This window comes from Melanotaenia boesemani, chromosome 23 (genome assembly GCF_017639745.1).
Source record: "Melanotaenia boesemani isolate fMelBoe1 chromosome 23, fMelBoe1.pri, whole genome shotgun sequence".
In the NCBI taxonomy this organism is placed as follows: domain Eukaryota; kingdom Metazoa; phylum Chordata; class Actinopteri; order Atheriniformes; family Melanotaeniidae; genus Melanotaenia; species Melanotaenia boesemani.
The window spans coordinates 15396286-15420351 of NC_055704.1; the positions used below are offsets into that span (position 1 = coordinate 15396286).

Sequence of the window (24066 nt, forward strand, 5' to 3'; positions counted from 1 at the left end):
ACAAAGGAAGTCCTGTAATTGAGCTGTTGAGTCACTAAAAATATTTATTAAGCCGTAATAAGATAACATTTCACTTTGTTCAAATTCAAAATGATGAGAATTTATCTCTTTGGTTTTCATGCACTTTTAGAGTGTTGTTAAAAGAAGATGCAGCAAAGTGGTAAACAACTTTGTTAACATTTAGATGGCATTTAATTCAAAGTAAGTAAATATTAAAGCTGAATAACTATTTATGCTTTAAATCCATTGCTTTTAACTACATTGGTGAACCATGACATTATGAGTAAGAGCATTTTAGATCATAAATTAACTTTTTAAGGTGTTTAAGAGTGTTGGGTGTGGGACTAGCAACAGAGTTTTGGGGTCTCATGGGTAATGGAGTATGCAGATAAGTCCATCAGGTTGGAATCTGTGAGGTTGGTTCGATGATTGGCTGAACATCTCAGACTCTTTGTTTTTAAACAAAATTACTGGGGAATGTTATTACCTTATAGGTGTATTGATACAGCCAGTACCTAGATGGTGTTGTTTACTAATGTTGAAGTGACGAATAAAAAGGCTTGCAAAAATGGGGTCGAGTGTGCTTGCAGACAATACAACAGGGGTCTGCTGAAATGTTTAGGTAGGTGGGCATAAGACAATATCAACCATGTGATGCAGGTTTTTTGCAGCAGAACATTTAATTTTAACAAGATGAGCAGTGTTACTTCCTTTACCTATTAGCACGTTTAATATTGTTACTGGTCTATGTGTTTTCAGTTCTATAAAAAGGCTTAATTTTGTGCAAATCGTTGCTTATTATTTTTTACTCAGCATCCAAATTTCTCTGACTTCAGGCCTGTAAAACCCGACTAATCCAGTTTGAAATCCTATTATATTTATATACCTCATTATATGAGTTTATGATGCATCTCAGCAGCTGTGAAGTAATTTCAGTGAGCAGCACAGATGTGGTTAAAGGCTAAAAATATTACTACTAGAATACAGAGTTAACATACAGCAGAGTGTTGGGAGGTTTTAAATCAGTGACTCAAAACAACAACAGAAAAAAACTGCATCACAATTTTCCTTCAGCAGTTTTATATCCTAATCTGCAGTATGATCCTTTCAAGGTATTTGATGTTGTTTATAAACTAAGCAAGTTCCACAGCGCTGTGGAAGTCCAGGCAGGATATAATGGTTATTTCCTTGGCTTGTGTTATTAACACCTCACATCTGACAGTCACGACCTTCAGCTTTGAAGGCGGCAGCTTCTGTTTCAGTGGCTTTGACATCCTCCTCAGTTAGACTGTTCGTGCTTTCCTCCTGCTGTGTGATGAAGTCCTTCCTGTTCAAGGAACAATAAGTCATTCAGTTGTCTGCTGCATTTCACTCCGTTGCCGATGGCGCTCACCTGTCACTTAAATCGAACAGTGTGAGCAGTAACGTGGTATCATAAAAGTAGCTTGACGCTGCTGTCGGTGGAGCTTTTGTCTTTAGTCAGTCTGGTTATCTAATCATCATAATGTTGTGCTTCTTTATATAGAAAAACTGATTACTGTATCACTTTCTGTGCAAGAGCAAATGTATCCTCTTCTGACGTGCTGGGCCATTGATTTTATGCAAAGTTCAGTGTAGGAGAATCCCTTTTGTATTAGACATCCTCTAAAAATATCCCTTTGATTTCTAATGTTCGTTTTTTTTCATTGATCATTACTGTGTCATTTAAACATTCAATAGGGTAAAGCATCTGTATATTCAGATCTTAAGCAAAGAGGTAACAAAAGGAAATGTAAGGGTTGATAATCTGTTGGAGCAGAAGAAAAAAAAAAAACAAAAACGTTGTGAGTTGTTGTGGGAGTTGACCTTTGCTCAACCAACATATGCAGGCTGTTGATAAGAAACAGCGTGTCCAAATATTGAGGGTGGTTGTCATATGGTGGTCAATTAGTCGATATAGCTAGAAAACTGGTTCAGACCTTATTTTTTTAGATTATTATTATTTTTTATGTATTTATTTATTATTATTTGCCAATGATTGTAGGCTTTTTTTTTCTTTCATATTTTTTAAGTTAGAAGCTCTAATGCCAAGATTATCTCTACCTCCTCTGTATCCAGGGGGTGAGCTGGATCACCCCCAAAATCCAATCACTTGTATCTTTTTCCCATTTCAGAGATTCTTCTGAAACTTTCATCAAAATCCATCCAAACCTTTTTGAGTTATGTTGCTAAGTAACAGACAAACCAACACCGCCAAATAGATTACTTCCGCGGATGTACACAAACACACTTTTATCATATGTTTTAAACACATGCATTAAAACACATGTTGTTGCACTATAGTTGTTGCACTGATATGAATTTTAAAGCAGCCTTTTATGCAAATGTTACCTTACCTGGGATTTTTCATATGTCTGCAGGAATTTGGCCCAAGAGATAAAAATGCTTTTGTTGGTTATTTACTTTATGAGAGATATGACTAAGGAATTGCACATTACTGACCTGCAGAAGTTTATAAGTTTCTGGAGTTAACATTTTATTAGAAGGTAAAATTAAAGTCATGTATGTTCAGCTGGATGGAAGAAAATTCCCTGTTTCTTTTAAAGATAGAGCATGTTTGTCAAAGAGCAAGATGGCATGAATGAAGGGTATCTGTTAAAACTTGGGAAAAAGACTTAATAAAGCAATTTGGAAAAAGGAACATAAACATTTCTAAAGAGTTTTGACTTCATCACTCCACAGCCAGACAGATGTGCAGAAATGAAGCAAATTCTAAAACCTTGTCATCCTTCCCAGAAATAGTCAGTTAAAAATGACAATAAGAGCAAAACGTGTAACGGTTTGTGAGGTCACAAAGGGACCAGGAGTAGATGAATGAATGAATGATGAAAATGTCTGCAAAATATTTTGTAAGTTAGTGTGCAGGAGTTTGTTGTGCTACTTTAGATTTTTTCATCCTTCTCTTGTGCTGTTGTTTATCAAAGCATATGTGCAAACTATCATATGTTTTGTGCTGCTATTGGTGTTGTGAATCAAGTAATATCGTGTAATATTAGTGCTTATCTCATTTGTTAAGGTGGAGGTAGACATCCTAACGCTTGTCTATCATTTGTTAGAATTTTCCTCATGTAAAAGTCTGGCTGAAATACTCTGCTGTTCCACTAATCCGTTTGTTTGTTAGAGTGCCTGAACATAAAACTGATATTTGTGGGAGTTTTGACAAGTTGTTACGAGTAATGCATGAAAACAATGAGGGGATAGTTAATAAACTGACAGTAGAGTGAGTGAAATGAACAAGTAAAGAAACAAGTAAAAAGCATGGGCTAAAGGAGAGAAGAAAAAGGGAGATTGGATTCATCCTGAAACTAATGAACCTTGACAACAGGACTAACATGTCTCCGGACTGCATGGCTACCATATATCCCGTGGGTCACCATGGACTGCAGTGAAGGACCATTTTATCACACACATGCTCTCAAATAATCACATACTGATGTGCAAAAGCAGGCACAGGCAATGGAGTGTCCCTCTTGTGGGACTCAGTGTGAGTCCAGCAGTTTCATTTTCATTTCAGTGTCTCTCCTCCCTGTCACTTAAACTCTGCAGCCTTCATCAGTGACTCCGTACCAGCAGAAACACAGCATGAGGCCTGCTTAGTTATATACTGTGGCCAGCGGTTAACACTGATTCAGTGTGAAAAATAAGAGTTATTTACAATTTTTAGGAATGTTGCTGCTTCACTTAATTTGTCTCCATTTTGGCCCGTCTTTATTTCCAATTACTGCGGCAGACGGTTTAACAATAGTTTAGAGGGTTTTTTTTCTTCCTGCTGTGATGTGTTCAGTATTCCGTAGTGAGCTATTCTTTCTGTTGCTTCTGGTTAGAATAATGGCAGTGGGGATGGACTGGCAGCGACTATGGCAAATTACTGAAAACATAATAAATAGGTTATCTGGAATAGAAGATAAGCCTCTGTATGGATCCTAACAATCTGTTGTTTCACCAACTTTTGAAAAGTACTGAAAAATACAGTCAGGACTAAAATAAACTAAATAATAAACTAAATAATAATAAATAAACTAAAGTCTACATTACACTGAAGGCTAATGGAAGTAGTAGTAAATGGTACACAACCAAATTTTAAGCAATCAGGCAGATGAGCTGTGGAAATTTAAAAAAATGAAATTATAAAAATTAAGGAGTTATAAAAGCTGGAGAGGTGAAAAGTCATAAACTTTAAGAACTATTTATAACTGATCAAGGTTGGTTTGTTTAAAGCATTTGTATTATTGATCAAAATTATAGTCTTTTCCTGTGACGAGGTTATCCTTTGCTTCAAAGTATAGCTTTTGAAACAGATTGAACTTTTCACATATTTACCTGTAAGGAATCAAACAAAGAGTAAATGCAACGTAACACATTAACACACTTTTGCATCTTACAGAACAGTGTGATTCATTCTGTCTTCCAGATTCACTGGACATACAACATTGGTCCAAGCCATCTTCCATCCTGCTCTTTAATCCAAACTAAAGACCTGTCTCTTCACCACATCGTTTCATGCCTTAGTGCAACAGCACTACATTAAATGTTAACACATGGTACCAACATATAGCCTTTATAACTGCTGTCCTCTAACAGCCTGAGGCATGAAAAGGATAGGGAGATTATCAACAGTACCAAACAAACTTTGGCTGCTGAGGCTAGAATTAGTCATAGTTAGGTTACACACCTCCTGGATGACTCAGAAATGGGAGGCTCTTGTGTATAGCAAGTTTAGGATCAGATCCAAAAGTCAAGCAATCTTGTGCTCTGCATCAACGGGAAATGAGTGTGAACCTCAGATGCTATAGACACATCACTTCCACAGGACTGCAAGTCAGTCAAAGGAAATTCATTCGGATATGTGAAATGGGTCACAGATTTTTCAGTTTATTATTATTTTTCCTTGGGTTAAAAAGATTTTAAACATGTTCCTGTTAACATAAAAAAGAAAAGCTTCAGGGTTTGAAAAGATGGGAGCAACAGTTATCTCAGCACCAGCTGGTCTTTAAGAGGTAAAGAACAGTCTTATCTCACCAAGCCTTTGAGAATTACATGGTGCAGTTTGTTTGCAGTGTGGACAGACATTAAAAGGTAGTTATTCCTTTTTGTAATTTACAGCTGGCTCTAATGTCCATGAAAACGTTATATAACTATAGATTTTTTCTATCTGGTTTAACCTGTTCATGTCATGGGTCGAGGAGGAAGTGGACCCAAATGCAGGACTCAGAAGCAGGAGTCAGATGGACTGTACGAAAAAAAGTTTAATTCTAAGAACAGACCTTATGGCAAACACCAGGGACACAAGACGGGGAAACACTAGAATCATTACAACTGAAACCAAAGGGTATGAATACACTGAGGTGAACTAACAAGGAACAGGTGAAGCAAATTAGCAAATTAAACCAGGTGCACAAATGAACAGGAAGCAGAGAGCAAAAACAAGAGGAAAATAAACAGGAAAACAGAACAAAACATGACAGGACTAAACATTAAATGAAAAATCCACAGATCACGACATTTCAAGGTTTGGAGCTTGGCAAAACGAAATAAATAAAAAACAGCTGCATCATCTGTCGGCTCATTTATGCTGTGGTTTTGTGTGGGTGCACAAATGTCTTGAAAGTGTTTTGTCTTTATAGAAAACTTTTTAAAAACTAATTAGTTTTATCTCTGTGTGGATGTAGCCTTGAGCAGCAGCAAACGTGACCACAGTGAAGAAGATCATGATCATGCACATTCCCTGAAAGAAACATATAAAGAGACAGCACAGGTGAAGGTGATGGTCAGTGCAGCCATTAAATACGTTATAACTTCTTCTTCCTGAACTATGTTACTTAATGCTGCCTCCACGGTTTCCAGTGGTACTGCTCCACGTGCTTTTTAGTGAATTCTCTGAAAATGGACTGAAATATGCACAAAATATAGGCAAAGGATGGACAGAAGGCTCCACCTGTATGATTATTTTGTGTTAAGCATAAATGAGCCCTAAAAGTAAGCCCCGCTAAGATTTAGTGTGTAGGAGAAGCTAACGTTAGTGTTGTGAAGCACCTCCAAAACATGAAAATGACTTCTTCCATTGACATGAAGCATGTTAACCAGGCAGCTCAGTAATCGTCAGTAGCTCATTAATGATTTAATGTTGAATATTAGCATGTTGTTAGATCTTCTTGCTAAGACTACAGTGCCACTACAAGTTAACAAAACAAAAAAACAGTGTATTTTTAGTAACACGAAGACTGCCTGTTTATGTCTGTGACATCAAAGGAGACTGTTAGTAAGTCTGAGCCATAGAATAAAGCTTACTGTAAAAATTAAAGCCTATTTGCTTTATTTATAAAGCCCATTTAAAATGGCAAAAGGAAAAAGAAAAGCCAAAATAGTCTAAAAGAGATCAAATTTACCTTTTTTGACTAGGGCTGGCCTTTGGATTGTCTTTTAGTGACTTGCTTCACCTCTGGCTCCTGTAAAGACCTTGATGTGTGTGAGCGTTTCTGTGGCTGTAACCTGCTAAAACTGAGGCTCTCTGGTTACCATAGAAACAATATTTCTCACTTTCCCTTTTCCTCTCACCTTAGGCTTAAACAGTGATTATAGAAAGTGTAACCCTCGCATTTTATCCCCACCACGACTCAGTCTTTCTCAGACTCACACACAGAGTAACACATGAAACCCAGCGTTCAAAAAGCTGACAATTATATTAGAATTGTTATACAAAAAGCAGCAGTGGAACAGACACTGCATTATCATTATATCCGCCAAAACACATCTTATGATATATGAAAACTATTTTTCTTTTCCTTTAGGTGTTGGAACAGTACCTTTTGAAGTTTGTGTGGCAAGAAAATCTTCTAAAATTAACCAAATCCTACAGAAAATCAAAGTTTTTCACTGTTTTATTCCAAGTCCAACATGTCCTTCATTTTCTTTTTTTAACATAGATAAAATTTGATTTTGCCCTCAATCAAAAAACACATTTTATACTTCATGACTGGATTTTCATATTTTTGTACACCAAGCTGATGTTGGAGGAAGGACATATAGAAGCCTTGAGGTCCTGCTTCTTCTTGATGTGATAATGATGTGTCAATCCTAAATCGACAAACTCTAGAAGCTGTCCACTCTGACAGTGGCGTGAAGAGCGGAGGCGAGGTGGGAGACAAAGAGAAAGTGAAGTGGAAAATGAAGGTGTTTGGGCAGCAATTATGATGGAGAGGCAATATTGTGGCAGCATTTCAGGCCAATTCTCTTGGCCATTATGTTGCCAGTCTTCATGAGAAACTTCATAGTGCATTCTATTGAACACATCGATTTCTTTGGAAAGCTTGTTCATAACAATTCTTTTTCCAAGCACGGCTCAGCAGACTCAGATGTAGACTTAGAAAAACAAAGGGCATGTCGGGACACTGAGCGATGGAGGCAGCATCACAACAGATCATTGTTTCAGCCGTTACGTGGCACTATTACACCACAGAGCTACTGAAACAAAAGTTACTCCAAAGCTAGCAAAGTTATTGTAAAACACAATTAAAATAAGTTTTTTTTATAATAAGGGGTGGATGTTTATTGATTTCACTGTAGTGTTCAGTCATCTATAGAGGGAACATTGTCTTAATGTCAAACATAACTTTTTGGGGGGTAAAATTTGCTTTACGTACAGTTAATTATTATAAATTTGATTAATGTGGATTATATAATCAATTTGATTTGATTATAATTACATTACAGTTAATTGGAATCAATTTGAAACCAGCTTGATGACTTTGTTGTATATTGGTGCTATAGAAATAAAGTTAAAGTGCATTGAAACTGAACTGAATATGTTACTCAGACGATACCTTGTCAGCTTTCATGGAAAAAAGCTGTGGTCAATGCAGACTCATGCCAGTTATAACTACACTCTTAATCATGAGTTGTGGTCAAAATGTTAATAAAAACATTTTTTTTATTTTAGGTTGTGGACTTGAAATGAAATGAATCCAAACTGATACAGACAAAATTAATAATATTAGGAAAAAAAAAAAAAAAAAAAGTTAAAAGCAAACAAAACAAAATTGTGGGGTCCCTTGGCCTCCCTATTTCTGCCACTCTTTTTCTTCTTTTTTTAAATGAGCTTGTTGAATACCTGCAGCCTCATTATGCTTTGCAGATGATACTGTCATCACTGATTCAGGTAAAGTGTTTATACTGAGCAGACCTCACCTGAACTGTTCAAGTTAGGGAAATAGAGAGACGTGTTCAGTGCATCAAGGGATGTCCCCCAGCAGTCTAAGCCCATAGCAACATAACTTAAACAGATGGCTAAGGTCACCCAAGCCCTACCTATAAGCTCAATCAAAAAGGAAAGTTATATGCCTGATTTTAATAGCAAAGAGTGTGTCTGCTTCCCGGACTTCAGTAGCAGCTGGCATCATAAGAGATGGGCCGGATAGTAGAAGACTCTGTCTCCCGTTCTACTTTTAGAAACTCTAGGAACCACAAGTAAACTTGCAGTCTGAGAGTGAAGTACTCTGCTGGGAAAATATGGAACCATGAGATTTTTAAGTGGAGCTTGGTCATGAAGAGCTTTAGGAAATTATTTTAAATTATATCCTGAATTTTACTGAGAGTCAGTGAAGAGAAGCTAAAATTGGAGAAATATAATTTAATTCTCACGAGAACCCTCGCTGCAGCTGGACTGAGTTTTAGCTGATTTCCAAAGTTTCCACAGAATCACCAAAAAAATCAGTCCTTTTTGTGCATATGGTTCCACTCATCCATCTTAATATTGTCATGATCTGTGGATTTCTTGTTTGGTTTTTGTTGGATTTTCCTAGTTGCTGTCTTGGGTTTCTGGTTTGAGATTATCCCTGTGTTCGTTTCCTGTACTAGCCTGTTCCTTAGTTTTTCTTCTTAGTTGTCTCTGGGTCTCATTTCCTGTTTTTATTTTGTAGTCGATCCTCTTGTGTTTTATATTTTGTTTTATTTCCTGTTCATTGGCACACCTGGTTTAATTTGCTTCAGCTGCTCCTCCTTAGTTGTCCTCAGTTTATACACCCCATGTTTTCAGTCACTCTTTGCCAGATCATCTGTTTCCCTGTGGCCTCCATGTTTCTGTTTTCCAACCTTGTTTGCAAGTCATTTTCATTAAAGCCCTTTTTGTTACACCTGCCAGCCTCCTGCCTCTATTTGGGTCCACTTCCTCCACAAACAGTGACAACTATCTCATTTTTCTGTATATGTACCATCAAACTATCTTTACCATGGATGGTTCAGGACATCAGACAGCAGAAAATCTGCTTTTTCATACAGAAATCAGTTGGAAATTTATTATACTTTAAATGAAACCCTTTTTTGGTTTATATCAGTTTAAAAGCAATTTTTCTCCTTATTTGTTGTGCAGTGCAAACTTCTCTGCCCGCTGTTTTGCTGGACTTATAACAAACTGTTTCCAGGTAATTGAATAGCACAATGTGTTTGCTATCAGTAAAAGAGCACTGTATTTGTGTTCCTGCTTCTAAATAATTGATTTTACACTATTATTATCACTGCTTATTAATAAGAACACACAGTCACAAGCACACACCTGATGAGTGTCAGAAGAAGTCTAAGCGCTATCTCTTTTACAGCCCTAATTCCCACTGACTCATTAATAATTCAGAGTATTTGCACATTTTATAATACTACTGCAGCTCAGTGCCTGGTTAAGTCCGTGATGAATGTAATAATGAGATCAATACAGTTTGGAATCACAGAACAGTACTTTTCCTCTATACTTTACACACAGGTGGGACTCATGCATGTGAAGTTGATTTTTTATATTAAACCTCTGCAGAATAAAAGGTGTGAATCACCTCATTTGATTGAAGTTCAGCTGGTTTTCGAGTGAGTAGCAGTCAGCTCACATTCAAGCTTCACTGTTTATTGATGTAAGCTGAGTTCACTGCTCTGCTCTCAAGTAGCACTTAATTGAATCTAAACGTGCTCGAGGCTTTGTCTTCTCTGCTAATCTACTTTTGAATAAATTTACTTTCCTGACAAATATGTTCACAAGGGTAATATGAACAAATGTATTGGTAAAAGATGGGCGGGGATGGCCCATTTTTGCCCCAGTTACTATCAGTTTGAACAGTAATGAGCTTATGGGGGGGTGTAGGAGTGAAATGGAACCAAAGTCCCATCTGGGAATTTATTGTTGAGGCTGCATTAGTAGAGGATGCAAAGAAAATCAAGCTTCTCCTGATGAAAGCAAAGAGGGGAGATTAGGGAATTATCTTTCTGTATACTTCAGTAATTGCTTTCCATCCGCTCTTTCTGTTCTTAGCCTCTTGAAAAAAAAAAAGTTCCAACCCCAGAATGAATGCACTGAACTCAATGTTCATGTCTTTCAGTGTTTTATAGTTGTTAAATTATAATCTGACTATTCAGCTGAGGAGTTTCATTGATCGTCAAAGTATTAGCAAGCACTCGTAAGTGGTCACAGTGGTCATTACTTTGTCCTGGAAAATCTATCTACTTAATACCCACTGAGGAGCTTTGGGATTGCTTATCTATTTACAGCGGAAATAACAGGTAAGCTAAAAAGTTGAGCACAGAGTTGGATAAATGTTAAGCAGCTTAAAGATCTAAGCATAGTTTGCTGCGTCTGGACGATTCTAGTAACAGAATTATTGTGAATAAAAAAAGATTAAATGCGGATATAAGCCAATTATATCAACAAACAAAAGCATAAGCTCAGGATTTGGCTTTGCAAACGTATCACTACTAGGAATTTTTTACATTTACACATATTTTGGTTTTGTAGCTTTATTGGCTTAAATGAGAAAAAAATGAAATATGTTGATCTTTTTTACAATCGTGTCTCATAACTAATGCCACGTCTTTCATGCCTCCATCAGATAAGAATTGGGGAAATCTTACTTCTTTAATTGCTTGCTTCTGTAATTTTGTGACTTTTTTGCAGTTATTCTTAATTTACTGCCACAACTCACCAAAAATAGTTTTTCAATGGAAAAGATGGCAACAAACATTTACTTATTTTGGTCATAGACCACACATTAATGGGAATTAAAGCTCATTTGACCTTTGACCATATTCTCCTGGGTTTTCACAAGAAATGACAGCAAAGAATATGTGACTCACCCTAACATGCCATAGTCAATCAGAACATGTCTGCTCAATTAGTTTTGGGCTTCGGGGCTCAGAGTACAGAGTGAGCCTATAAGTGGAATTAACCAGCACAGTAATGGTTGTGACTCAAATGTTCCATCCATCGATGAGGATTTATTAAGTCAGTAAATTAACTTATATATTTTATAATTTTTTGAACTGGTAGATGAGATTGTCAACAATGCCTATTTTTCCTGTTCCCTTCAATCATTTCTTACCTCTCTCACTGTGCTCTATTTTTGCATGTTCCTCAGCAAGTGTGTCCCTAGGGAAGACCCTTGTCATTTGCATTAGGGCAGGTGTGCAGTCTGGAAGTCATGAATCTTAATAACTCATAAGTTATTGCCACCAGATTTTCAAATGGCTCCAGAGATTTTCCATTGGCAAAAACAGCCATTATGAAAGAACCTTTACTATATCTATTATTCAGCATGTGGTATAAATATGGCATAATTATGGGCAAAAGCTAGAAACTATACTGATTTTTTTAAATTTGTTTTAACAACAAAAGTGTTAAAAACTGCAATGACTGTTTTTTATTTCATTTTATTTGACCTCCTTCTGGTTTTAGCTTCATAGCAGCAGCAGGCAGGGTTTGTATGAGCCATTTCGTGTGATTTCCCAAAGTGAGAGATTTATTTTTATAAACCACGCCCATGTTGTCCAGTTAATATGATATTGGACAGTCTGACTTAGGATGACCAGACGACTATATATTTAATCTTTTTTTTATTTTTGTATACATTTTTGGGTCAATACAAACCCAGTTTTTGAACTTACTTTCTGTGTTGTCGTTGTTTTACTGCTTGATCCCTGACAGTGACACTCCTTAGGACAAGTTACTGAAATTAGGTTTAGGCTTTTTTGCAAGGTAGAACATGTTTATATGATTCAGCAGATTTATCATGGAAATCTTAGTTCTGTAGGACAAACAGGTGATTTTTTTTTTTTTTTTTTTTTTTTTGTGATTTTTCCAAATTTTGATTTCAAGCTCTCACTGCAGCAGTTCATGACTAAAATCTGTTCATATAAATGTGAGGAAATCCACACACATACATCCTTTTTTAATTTTCTTGCCTGAAGGGGTAAGAGGAGTTTGATAGGAGTTCACACAGCAGCCTTCATCCTTTGTTTTCCTCTCCTACATTTAAACGCCTTGGGCGCTGTCAGGCATCTGAAATGAGAAAGCACTTTAAAAAAGAAATGATGTGAAAATTCACCTTCTGTCTACCTTTTGCATCTTCCATGACTGCAGTTTTTCTATTTGATTCAGAATTTATCTCCTTGCTTTCTCTTTTTATTTTCCACAGATTGCCCAAAGATATTTGCTGTGACTAAATGGATCAATGCGTCTTCTTTTGATTGTGTATTTAATCTGTCAGAAGCTTTGGTTTGACAAAGCTCTTTGTGCACATTGTGAACTGCTGCTTCATTGTAGTTACCAAGGTGTGGTACAGTTGTTACAGAAAATCAACCCAGTTGGTCTCAAGACAGTTTAGAAAAGAAGTGGGAGTAACAGATGCAGAGAAGAGGCAGGGTTTCATTAGATTTTAAATGGATCAAATGAAAGAAGACAGTAACACTAATTGGCAAACATTTTGCACATTTTGAAAACAAAGGTCTCCCGCCCAGGAGAAGGATGCAGTGCCAACTGAGATATAAAGATGACTCTGGCATCTCTTGCCTTCTGACACGGTGTTGACACTGTGCCGCCTGCTGCTCGCCACTTGTAATGCCCACGCCGTACCCTCCAAATAAAACCTTTTTACCTTTTTCAGCGTGGTCAATCAGGATCTCAGTCTCACACCCCGAAAAATTCTGCTTCTTCCCTCCCGAGCCATCATGGAAATGATATGATAAATATTTATTATTCACCAGACCTTTTATGGCCACCACAAGGGTGTGGAAAGGCGCTGCCTCACGTGCACCCACTTTAGAGTTGATTCTGATTTATGAACGGAAAAAGGTGTGTGACATGCATGCAGAAGCTTTTATAAATCTGAAAGTTTTTGTGCGCCGTATTTCCTTTTTCCTTATGTACGCTACCTGTAGTTTGCTTTGTTACACACAGTTTAATAAATGACACCCCAGTTCTTGTCCTTTCCTTGTGTCAGATTGGAGTTGACTCCTGTCCTGTTCTGTCCTGTCCTGTCCTTTCCTTTCCTTTCCTTTCCTTTCCTTGCCTTCCTTAATGTATTTGACCATTTTCACTGACTCTGTAGGGAAAGTATATTACATTCGTATCACATTTGATCAGCCTGCAGGTATGAAGGTCATTTCTGCAGCTTTAGAAATACAGTTTGTTTCAATACTTAATACACTCACTCTTAACAGCCTCTTAGAGGGTTTTTCCAGTCTGTTTTTGTGAGTCATGTTTGCCATTTCTTGTTTTCTTCACAATATGTATCATCTGCAGAGTGGCTAACTCGTGAATCTTAGTAATCAAAATATCCAGTGTAGAAATTAGTATAAAAAAAACATTGGAAATGTGTTGATGAAGCAGCTCAGTGCTATGGAGCAGCTCAGGGGATGTCTGATGGAAATATGGTGGAAGGAAGATTACGGTAATTTCTCACGAATTTAAATGTATAAAACACTTTTACAAACAAGCTCCTATAATGAAGTTCAAATCAGCAAGAATCTCTCATAATATTGATGATGGATATTGTCACACAACATTTTTGTCCTGTATTCCTTGTGTTTAGATGGAGAATCCTTACAGAGAATAATTATTGCACAGAAGTTGGAGTCCTGGCAGCCACTGGATTTATGTTGTTAAGTTGACTCAGTCAGAATAAAACTGGCAGAAAGACACTGAGCAGAGATGAGTCACACTAACAGCATGAACAGTATTCATGTGTGCATGCATGAATAACTGTAGATGCTCCATAATCAGTGCCATAGCATGCTTTGGCTGTAGGGGGCCAGACATATTATGAATTACACTATACAAGGAAAATGTCCACCATTGCAGGCATAAAAGGATATTAGAAGAATTCCTGCTTTATTTGGACTCTTAAAGTCGCTTGAAGATTGCTCCACTCAAAATTTCTGTGAACAGACATTTTTCAACACAATGTCAGTACCAGCTACATATTATCAGTGTTGGAGGTACTGACATCTCCCTCACATCCTCCTTGCTCATTAAAATAATGAGGTTTGTAAAAAAACCAAAACATCTGCCCTATAACCAGTGTTTGGTTTGTCCTCAGGCTGTTGTGTTAACCTGTTGGTGCAACAGCAAAACAGTGAAGAAGGGACCTCACTGTGTTTTTGAATATAAATGACTAAATGAACTGGCATTTCGCACCAACAGAAATGTCACTGTGGACATTATATTTAATTTCTTCCAATAAATTTTCTAAATATAACACAGTTCACTATGAACCATTAAGTAGGATTATGAGAATAATTTTGTTTGACATAACTGCTCATGTAGCTAGTCATTTTTGGGGGGGCTTTGCCTTGTATACAAAAGCTAGCTCCCCAAACCTCATTTCATCTGTTTAGAAATTCACAGGAACCAGAAAAAGTGGCATGTGGCATGAAATACTAAGAGCCCAAATCAGTTCTATGCTGATTTATGGCTGGTACTAAAGAAAGTCGAAAGCTGGTTTGGACTTGCTCCTTGTTCGGGTCGGAGGAAGAACAGATTATTAATGTATAGACTACACTTAATTTGCCCCTTAAACTTCCCATGCTTCCAAGATATTCATCTCTAGGGTTTCAGAAATAATGATTTCAATTCTTAATTTACTCCTTCTTGCTTATTTCTGCACTGATGAACACTGGAGACTTTGTTCGGTGTCCTGTTTAGCCAAATAAGCAGCAAGGAGAAGGGCCTCTGATGAATACTGAACAAAAGGACTTCTTTCTCCAAGCTCGCCACTATACTGTTCCCCTGCAGATTTGAAGCAGCTCATTAATAATTGAGCAAGGAGAGTCGAGCAATGGCAGATCTATCATGATTCCCTCCCTGCTCTTGTCACAAGCTTGGCATGGAGAGAGAGATACTGAACCAAGCTCAAACACCATTTCACAGTATTTTTTAAGGGGCACAGGCAGACCAGACCCAATGTTTTACCTTTTAAAAATGGGTTGATGAATCTTGCCAGAGTGAAAATTTTGGTTTACACTGTGTTAATGGAAAGCAAAACAGAATTTGAATTTACAATTTGTATTTAAAGCGTCTTATTTTATTCAAAGGTATGTACGACAGTGGGTGTGTGTATATGTGTGTCCAGTGAAACTGTAGCAGTCGGCAGATTAACAAGATATGAAATGGAAAGTGTGTGTGTGTGTGTGTGTGTGGTATTTTCTTTCCGTGCACATATCTGCCTGTTGCCCTGGAGGCAATCAGCATCTCTATGTTTTTATCTGACACACTCACACACTGTTTCCACACTCATCCCTTAGGACTAGCAATACACTAGTTTTGGATCAACTGGCAAAGCAGCTGATTGTGCGGCAGTTGTCACAACAAGCTCTAATGCTGGGTGGATACTTTAGATTACCAACAAGTTGTCATCTAGAAGCATCAATTTTATTTTTGTTCACAAAATGCAAAATGCAAATGTCTCTTCATTTTTGCCGTGTTATGTTTAACCCAATGATGGGCAGCATCTCTACAGTGAAAGCAGTCTGATTGCAGACTTAGAGAATTAGAGTTTAAACACAGTCCTCTATTTCATCTCAGGTCAGGGTATTTCTGCACCTTTGCTGGTATGAACTTGTTCTGTATTACATCACCTGCTGGTGAGTTTGTTTTTCAAAGCCAAAAGTGAAAGCTACACTGTCTTTGATTTTTCGTTGTTCTATCTGCATCTTTCTACCTGTTGCAACCCTTTTTCTTTATCAGTTGGCAACAGAATTAGACAGAAAGACAAGATGATCTGAAAGCTGCTTCCTGCACTCTATTGATTGATTCCTTTGATGTGATTAGTTTCCCAGCGGTAAGATGGTGGTTCCCCTGGCTGGCAGATTTTTTTTTTTTTTTTTTTTTTGTCTGTTCATTTTGATATTCCAGTACTGTACAGTATGTGGACTAAGCATCCATTGTGAGTTTAGCAAAGTCATAAAGATGCCAGAGCTAAATTAATGAAAACCTCCCTACTTATGTATGACAAATCTGCTTTGCTGCCATAATGATTCCAGATATTATTGCTGAATTAGTCTAAGGTCCATTGCTAATCATTTACTGTGTGTTTTTTATGTGTGCATGTGTGTGCTTATCCATCTATCTATACATCCATTTCTCTGTTTGGTGCTCAGCTCCTGGCAACCACCGGCCCCTCAGTGCCTTCAGACAAACACAGCTGCTACCCTGCATCTGCAGACAGGAGTCCTGGCTACAGAGAAGATTAGATCAGCTGCTTTCCAGACAACATTTTTGGTGTTAAAGCTTTGTCGAAAAAGGACACATTCCCACCTTTCAACCAATGCTTGTATGAAACATTAAAAAATCAACATGGAGATAAGCCACACATGTAAGCTGCAAGTTATTAACTTACATATTTATGATATGTAAGAAGTGCTTCATTGCATCATTTTGGCTGATTTGACTTTCTTTTTCCTGTCAACATACCACTATAGAGGACTTACCACTATGAGTCAGTCCTTCTTTGATACAATAGTAAGTCAATATGATAAACAATAAAGTATTACGAGTTTATCACAGTGGTTTGGGGAAATTAAATCCATTCTTCGATCAGAACCTCCTCCAACAGTTTTAGAGGTGTTGGCATGGGGAAGCGATCCCTTACTGTTCCAAAACACTCCAGAGACGTCCTTTTATGTATAAGTAATTGCCTGAGCTGATCCAAATGTTTTACACCACTGCGGTGATCTTTATGCCAGTTTTCATTGTTCTTGTTGTGTGACTAAGGACATTATTGTCCCATGGTACAGCAATTGGGAAACAGTTGGTTATCGAAAACTGGTCTTCAGAAGTAACCATCCAACACAGAACTATTACAAGACCAAGGGAATTTCTCAAAATAGCTACCCAAACCATCACAGAACTGCTTGTTGCACAAATGTTGACTAAGCTTTGCAATCACCTTAGTAGCTTTGGTTTAGTGATTTTAAATGTGTCCAAAGTTTTGACTGGTAGTGTGTAGATACATACATGTAATTGGATTTCTCATTTTAATACCCTCACTGAATATATATTAAAAACATAATTCACACAGAGAAATCCCAAGAACTTAATCTACAGTCTATAAAAATTACCTCTGTGGCCATGTTCAGTTAATTGTTTACCATTAGTGTATCTGTATTTCCTCTAATTCCATTAAGCTGTCCAAACAGGATGATAAAGCAGCACATTATAACAATGTAAACTACCTTATAAAGAGCAGTCTGTCTTATGAAATTTAAAAAGATTTTTACCTGTGTCTCAGTCAGACTCTGGTACTACATTGACTTATAATGAAATATCTGCTCCCACAGCTCTGAAGTTACAGTGTAGAGATTATTTTGGTGAAAGTGCCTCAAGAAGGAATGCGGTTACAAATTAGATTTACTCTTGGGTAAAGCTGTATTTTACCCAAGAGTAAATCTCTTGTATGTAGTAAATTTGGCAAAATACACTGTGTTGCCAGCACTTAGCCTAAATGATTGATAATTCTTTGTATTTAAAGGTACAAAACATAGATTTTGTGGTGGTTCCATCAAAAAGGCTTGTGGTGAGAGAACTAATTTTATTCTCTAATTAGTCTTAACCTTGTGTAGAGTTTATGATCTCATGGTCTTATTTTGATGAGAGAGCACAGAAGAGGTGAGAAGAAGAGGAGAAATATGTGGAAGGAATAATTAGAGGAGATGGGGGTTGAGGTAGGAGGGCTGCAGATTGCCAGACCTCAGTCCTTGATTGCAGCCCGTTCTGTTACATAAGTGAAGTCCCTTTCCAGCTGCTTACTTCCCCAGGATACTGTGATTAGATGGAATACGAGTAGCTATTTCTGGCCTTTTTTTTTTTTTTTTTGTGATTGGACATTGTTCAATACCTCTTTTTCCCTTGCTATACTTGTACTGACCCAAGGATAGAAACACATTTTACTGAAGGACAATTTACAAATCAATATGGGAATCCATAATTGGAAGTCCTTTGAATTGCCAGTGTTCCTTGAAAGACAGCAGCCATAAAACTCTGAATTCCTCTTCTCCTTTTTCCTCTTCCTGCTATCTTCTTCATTTGCTGCATGAACGAAAAAAATCAGCGGCACTACACAAGCATCTTAATTGGCTGGGCTTACTATATAAACAGGTTGTTGTATTTCCTGAAAGAAGGTAACAGAGAAGAACTAATTGGAGATCCCTTCACTGACTATTAAAGAGAGAGAAGATAAGGAAAATTTAACTAGTTTTCATTAGAAACGCATGCCAGGCTTGCCTAATATAAACAAGTCATATTATATTCTAAAAATAAATCTATTAGTGTCCGTTGGATTAAAGGCTGATAAGATTTCAAAGGAGATCTATAGGAGGTTGTGTGAGATTAAAACTGCCTTTGTAATAAGCTTTGTGTGTGTGTGTGTGTTGTTTTGTGTACACTTAGATTTGCCATATTCTGCCAAGTTGAACAATGTAGGCCAAGTACAAGCGTGCAGTGGCTGTTAAAGGTGTTTAGGCAGCTTAAGAGGTGCCTACACAATGTCAAGCTGGTGGTATTAATGATACCTCGAAAAGGGGTATACCTCAATCCAACATTGGTTTGCTGAAGGTTCAGCATAGTATAGTAGATGATAGTTACAGCATAATATAGTTAGATGATAAATTGCTGGTAAATGTTGTATAGATACAATTCAAATGGTGCAGATGTAGCTGGAGAGTTTCAGTGTGCATTTAATGCAATACTGTGACAGTTCATCACTGTGCTTGTGGCTTACTGCTAGCCCATTGCTTTGTTTTTCATCTCTTTTTTCAATGTTTCATCTGATTAAATTACAGCAGGGTGGTGTTTGAATGAACGAATGAAACTTTATTGTCATTGCAACAGGTGCAATGAAAAAAAGCTGAAAAAATGAAGCTGTATTTTGTGAGTGTCAGGTAAAAAAAAAATTTAACAGAAAACAGGGCTCATACAGTTGGGTATCATTTCAAACCCACCGCTAATGCTGTCGGACTAATTGAGGAAAACGACAGAAGGAGAGAGAAAAAAGGGAAGAGATGTCATGTTTTTGTGGTTGCATGTGGATGAGTAGTGGCTGATGCAGCTTTTGGTTCTAAACTCTCTGGATAGTTGACTGTGGTCCATGAATCTTGATTGCCTCCCGGCTAATCAGATAAGAGTCCTCTGGTCTGGTCTCTAGGGATCAACCAATCACACTCCACCAGGTTAGTGCCTGGAAATGGTTTGCCCATAAACACGGTTCCTCTTTTTAGTCAGAGGAAAGCTTTTGGATTAAACTCTGACTTTAATAACAAAACATTTATAAGAAAAATTGCTACATGATTTTTTTATATTGACTGTCTAGGAAAATAAAGCTTAGTTACAGTTTAATTATATGTTCATATGTGTGTTATATTCTGTAAAGCAGGCAAGCTCAGTGTGACCGTTGAGTCACTTTTACTAACCTCAGATTGGAAATCTGTATGTTGCCTAGATATTACTAGCTAGACCACCTCCTTGGATAGCAGGGTTTGTTGCTTCCTTTAGCTAATAAAGACACAATGTTAGTTTGAGTTTGCATTATCATTAATTACTGTAATAAAAGATTTGTGTTTAAAGTCACACTCCAAATTCTAACCATAAATTCGGTACAGCCTAACGTTTACTCTCCTCCCCTGGATAAATTAATCCTTTATATCTGTTCAAAATCAAGCTAAGACAGTTACTGGCCCATGACATTCATAATTTTCATAGATGTGTGTTTTTCCTTATCTGGGTCATTCTGTGTCTTTTGGTTTGTCATTAGGAGGCATTTACCTGATACACTTACACCTATCGCTCTCTGTCCATGTTTGTAACACATGATTTTGGATTAAGTCAATGAAATATTTCTTACTGAAACTTCAAATGGCTCACTTTAGAGCTGCAGAACATATCACACAACCTTTTTTACAGGCTGAATATGCCCATTATGAGCAGACTCAGCTTAATCATCTGAATTTAACAGAATTGTGAAATTAGCCAGCCTGGCTAACTTAATACATTTGTAGCTTCCACTTCTACCACAGTTGAACTTTGACCTTTGTATTGTTACCTGTAGTTGGCTCCTGACAAAGAATTTTTTTCACTGTTCCCCTGAGAAAAGTAAAAAAAAAAAATCTAAATAAAGTCAATTCTGTCATAGTCTTAGAGACTTGTTCATACATTGGATCTTAATGATTAAATTATTATCACTTGGAACTTAAGGGCCCAACGTAGGACAGGAAAATATTCCCCACACCATTTTACCACTACCAGCTGCTTGAATCATTGTTACAAACAGGGTTTGTATTGTAAATCCTCCAAATGACCCCAGTGATCTGTTCTGTTTCCTTCAGCACCATGGACAGCAGTATTGTTTGTTTTGTGCAGTTAGCATCCATACAATAACCACCTGATGTGCTTCTTTTTTATGGTTGTTAAAGAACTCTCCTCCCCTGTTTCTGTTTAAATAAGAAGCATGTAGTAGTAGCTGAAGAAGGGTTTTCTTGGCAGGAACCATATTTTTGACCACACTATGTGCACTAATTTGCATGTTTATGACTTGTGAAGTTGCAGTGCTCTCCCAAAATTAAGGCTACCCTGAAAGCCCTGGAGTAACTCGAACCCTGGTTACAAGACAGGATGGATCCATGCTTTCATGTTTTTAGGACAAAAAAAAATTGTTACCCTACCATCTAAGGTCACAGCTGAAATGGAGACTCAGACCTGGCAACATTTTTCCAATCTTTTATTGTCTAGTTTTGGTGAGTCTGTGCAAACTGCAGCCTCAGTTTCCTGTTCTTAGCTGACAGGAGTGACACCCATATGGGGGTATTTTTCTATCTTTAATCAAGAGCATAATTGTTTGCTTTGAGAGCAAGATTTCTGGTTTTCACGCTCAAATATCAGCTTGTTCTCTCTCAAAACTCTGCTCTCACACTCAGAAAGTCCCTCTTGCTTTCAAAACTCTGCGCTCAGACCTGGTCTCTTTCCCTCACACTCAGACACATTCTCTGCTCTCTCAAAACTTCTGCTCTTGGATATTTTTTCCTCTCTTCAGCATTTGTAAAAACTAGAATGGTTTAAGGCAATGGGTTTTCTCTAAAAGAAACGTAACATGTTGAGTTTTCTTTGCTAATTAATATTATTACACTGCACAATGTAGAAAACTATTAGAAACAACTTATTTGTTTTATTAATGAGACACTGTTTATACAAAACATAAAATGATAATTAGTCACTACTAAAAAGTTTATGTTCAAACAAAATCTGGGCTAAGAGTGTGGAGTCACTGTGTCAAGTAAAACAAGCGCACCCTAAAGGTGAGGACTATTTCTGTTAGGTAATGGACTCCAGGAACACAGAGGAAGGTTAACAGGTTTATTAACAGAGATATGGATGATAGACATACTGTTACCAGTGCAGAGGTGAGGAATCTAGCAGGGGAGTGAGTCCAGGGTATGTGGTTTAAGGTCCGACAATGAGTGACTGAACTGGTGGGGTATATAAGGACCGGAGAGTCAAAAGGAAACAGGTGTGACTGGTTGGGTTAATAGTGATGAGCAGATTAGGACCAGGTGTGGAGGATCAGGGAAGTGCGGATGAGTGGGAGAACAGGGGAGTGCTGCAGGAGTGACTGAGTGACTTTAACAATTTGTTTGAATGATCTCGTATTCTATTGGCTGGAGGAGGTTTGACAGACAGCTCTTTCTTCAATCCAAGAGAGAGGAAAAAATATCCAAGAGCAGAAGTTTTGAGAGAGCAGAGAATGTGTCTGAGTGTGAGGGAAAGAGACCAAGTCTGAGCGCAGAGTTTTGAAAGGAAGAACAATATATTTGAAAGCAAGAGGGGACTTTCTGAGTGTGAGAGCAGAGTTTTGAGAGAGCGCAAGATGATATTTGAGTGTGAAAACCAGAAATCTTGCTCTCAAAGCAAACAATTGTGCTCTTGATTAAAGATAGAAAAATACCCCCATACACCCAGTGTGGTTTTCTGCTGCTGTAGCTCATCTATTTCAAGATTGGACATGTTATGCATTCAGAGATGGTATTCTGCATACCTTCGTTGTAAGTGGTTATTTGATTTACTCAAAAACAGTCTCAAAACAAACTTTCAATTTTTCTCTGACCTCTGACATCAACAAGACGTTTTCATCAAGAAAACTGCTGCTCACTGGATAATTTATCTTTTTCAGACCATTCTCAGTAAACCCTAGAGATGATTGTGTGTGAAAATGCCAGTAGCAACAGTTTCTAAAATACTCAGACGAGCCTGTCTGGCACCGAAAACCATGCCACGTTCAAAGTTTAAATTTAAATTCCCTTTCTTCCCCATTCTGATGCTCAGTTTTAACTTGAGCAAGTCACCTTGACCATATCTACATGTCTAGAAGATTAGAGTTGCTGCCATGTCATTGGCTGATTAGATATTTGTATTTACAAGTAATTGAACAGGTTGACAAAGTGGCCTGTTAGTTGATTTTTAAAATGTACCATCTAAACACTTTGGAATTTAGTTAAATCATTATTGTTAAACAACACTGCATCACTGTTGTAGAATGTACATAAACTAAGTATGAGGATGTGATTTAGATAAGATTTAGTTTGGACCTATACCAGCTCTCTCAGGAATGAGCTTCACTACTATCATACTATCATGGTGTCTGCTGGCTCTATTTTGCCCAAAAATTACAAGGAGGTGGTTCACTCCCTTTGCCCTTTTTGCTAAAATGGGTAAATGTGAGACAAAGTGTCAAATCCTTTTGTACAACCTAGCCAAAAGGTTAGATTTTGGACTCCTCTACAGCCTCTTTATAAAATGACTTCAAATGAAAAATGGCACCTACTATAGGGACACAAAGTTGATTATCATGTCTCTGAGGCAGTGTGACAGAGGTCAACCAAAGGAAGGCTATGTTGCGTGTCAGCAAGGACCTCCTTTACAGAATCTGCTCTGCTTGTCAAACAGTTAAAAGAAATGTTTATTGGTCCAGAGTCTTCCCACTCACAGCTGCTCCCAAATAATCAGATTGTCTGTCATCTAATATGTGCATCCTTGTTTATGTGAGTTTCCTTGTGTGTGTGTTTGTGTGTGTGTGTGTGTGTGTGTGTGTGTGTTTGGAGGAGGGGCGGGGGGGTGGGAGGGGGGGAGTGCTCCTGTCCCTGTGTCCCCGACTGCTGTTTGCCTCAGTGCTTTGTGTGTGTCCCTCTTTATCCCACAGCTCCATGTTTGTCCAGCCACTCTCTCCTCTTATTAAGACATCTCTTCCCAGAGGAATCGCTTGTCTGTGTGTGTTGGAGAGCACAGTCTGGCTCTGTTGCTGAGCCAAGTGGGACTCCATGAGGCCTAAGCCAAATTCAACATTCACTGCGTCCCACACTGAGACAGGAACTATTTGAAATGGTGAAATTGTATGATCTCTACTGTGCTGATCCTCAAAAAGACTTATTTTCTTGTCTCAGGGAAGTTAAAGGTTAAAGTCGTGAGTGTTCCAACAACAAAGCTTCAGTGCTTCATCTAAGAAAATTTGAGTAGTTCTAATGTCTGCCACCAAGGCCTAAAATGAATATCCCTCACTGTAAGAGCGGCATTACTTAATGGCCTTGACATGCAGCCAAAATACCTTATCAAATCAAATATTCTCTAGTTATGGGAATTAAGTAACTAACAGTGACCAGATTGTTCCCCGAAATATAAAGATTTATTGTTTAGTAACACATGGATCAATAGTTGGCCACAAATTTATCAACCTTTAAGACAAAGAT

The 24066-nt window shown here is 37.6% G+C and overlaps 1 protein-coding gene across 1 annotated transcript in view; it reads left to right on the plus strand.

Moving 5' to 3' along the window:
* Positions 1-24066, plus strand: part of LOC121634775 (proton myo-inositol cotransporter-like) — a 65628-nt gene that overhangs the window by 14298 nt on the left and 27264 nt on the right. The window lies entirely within an intron of this gene.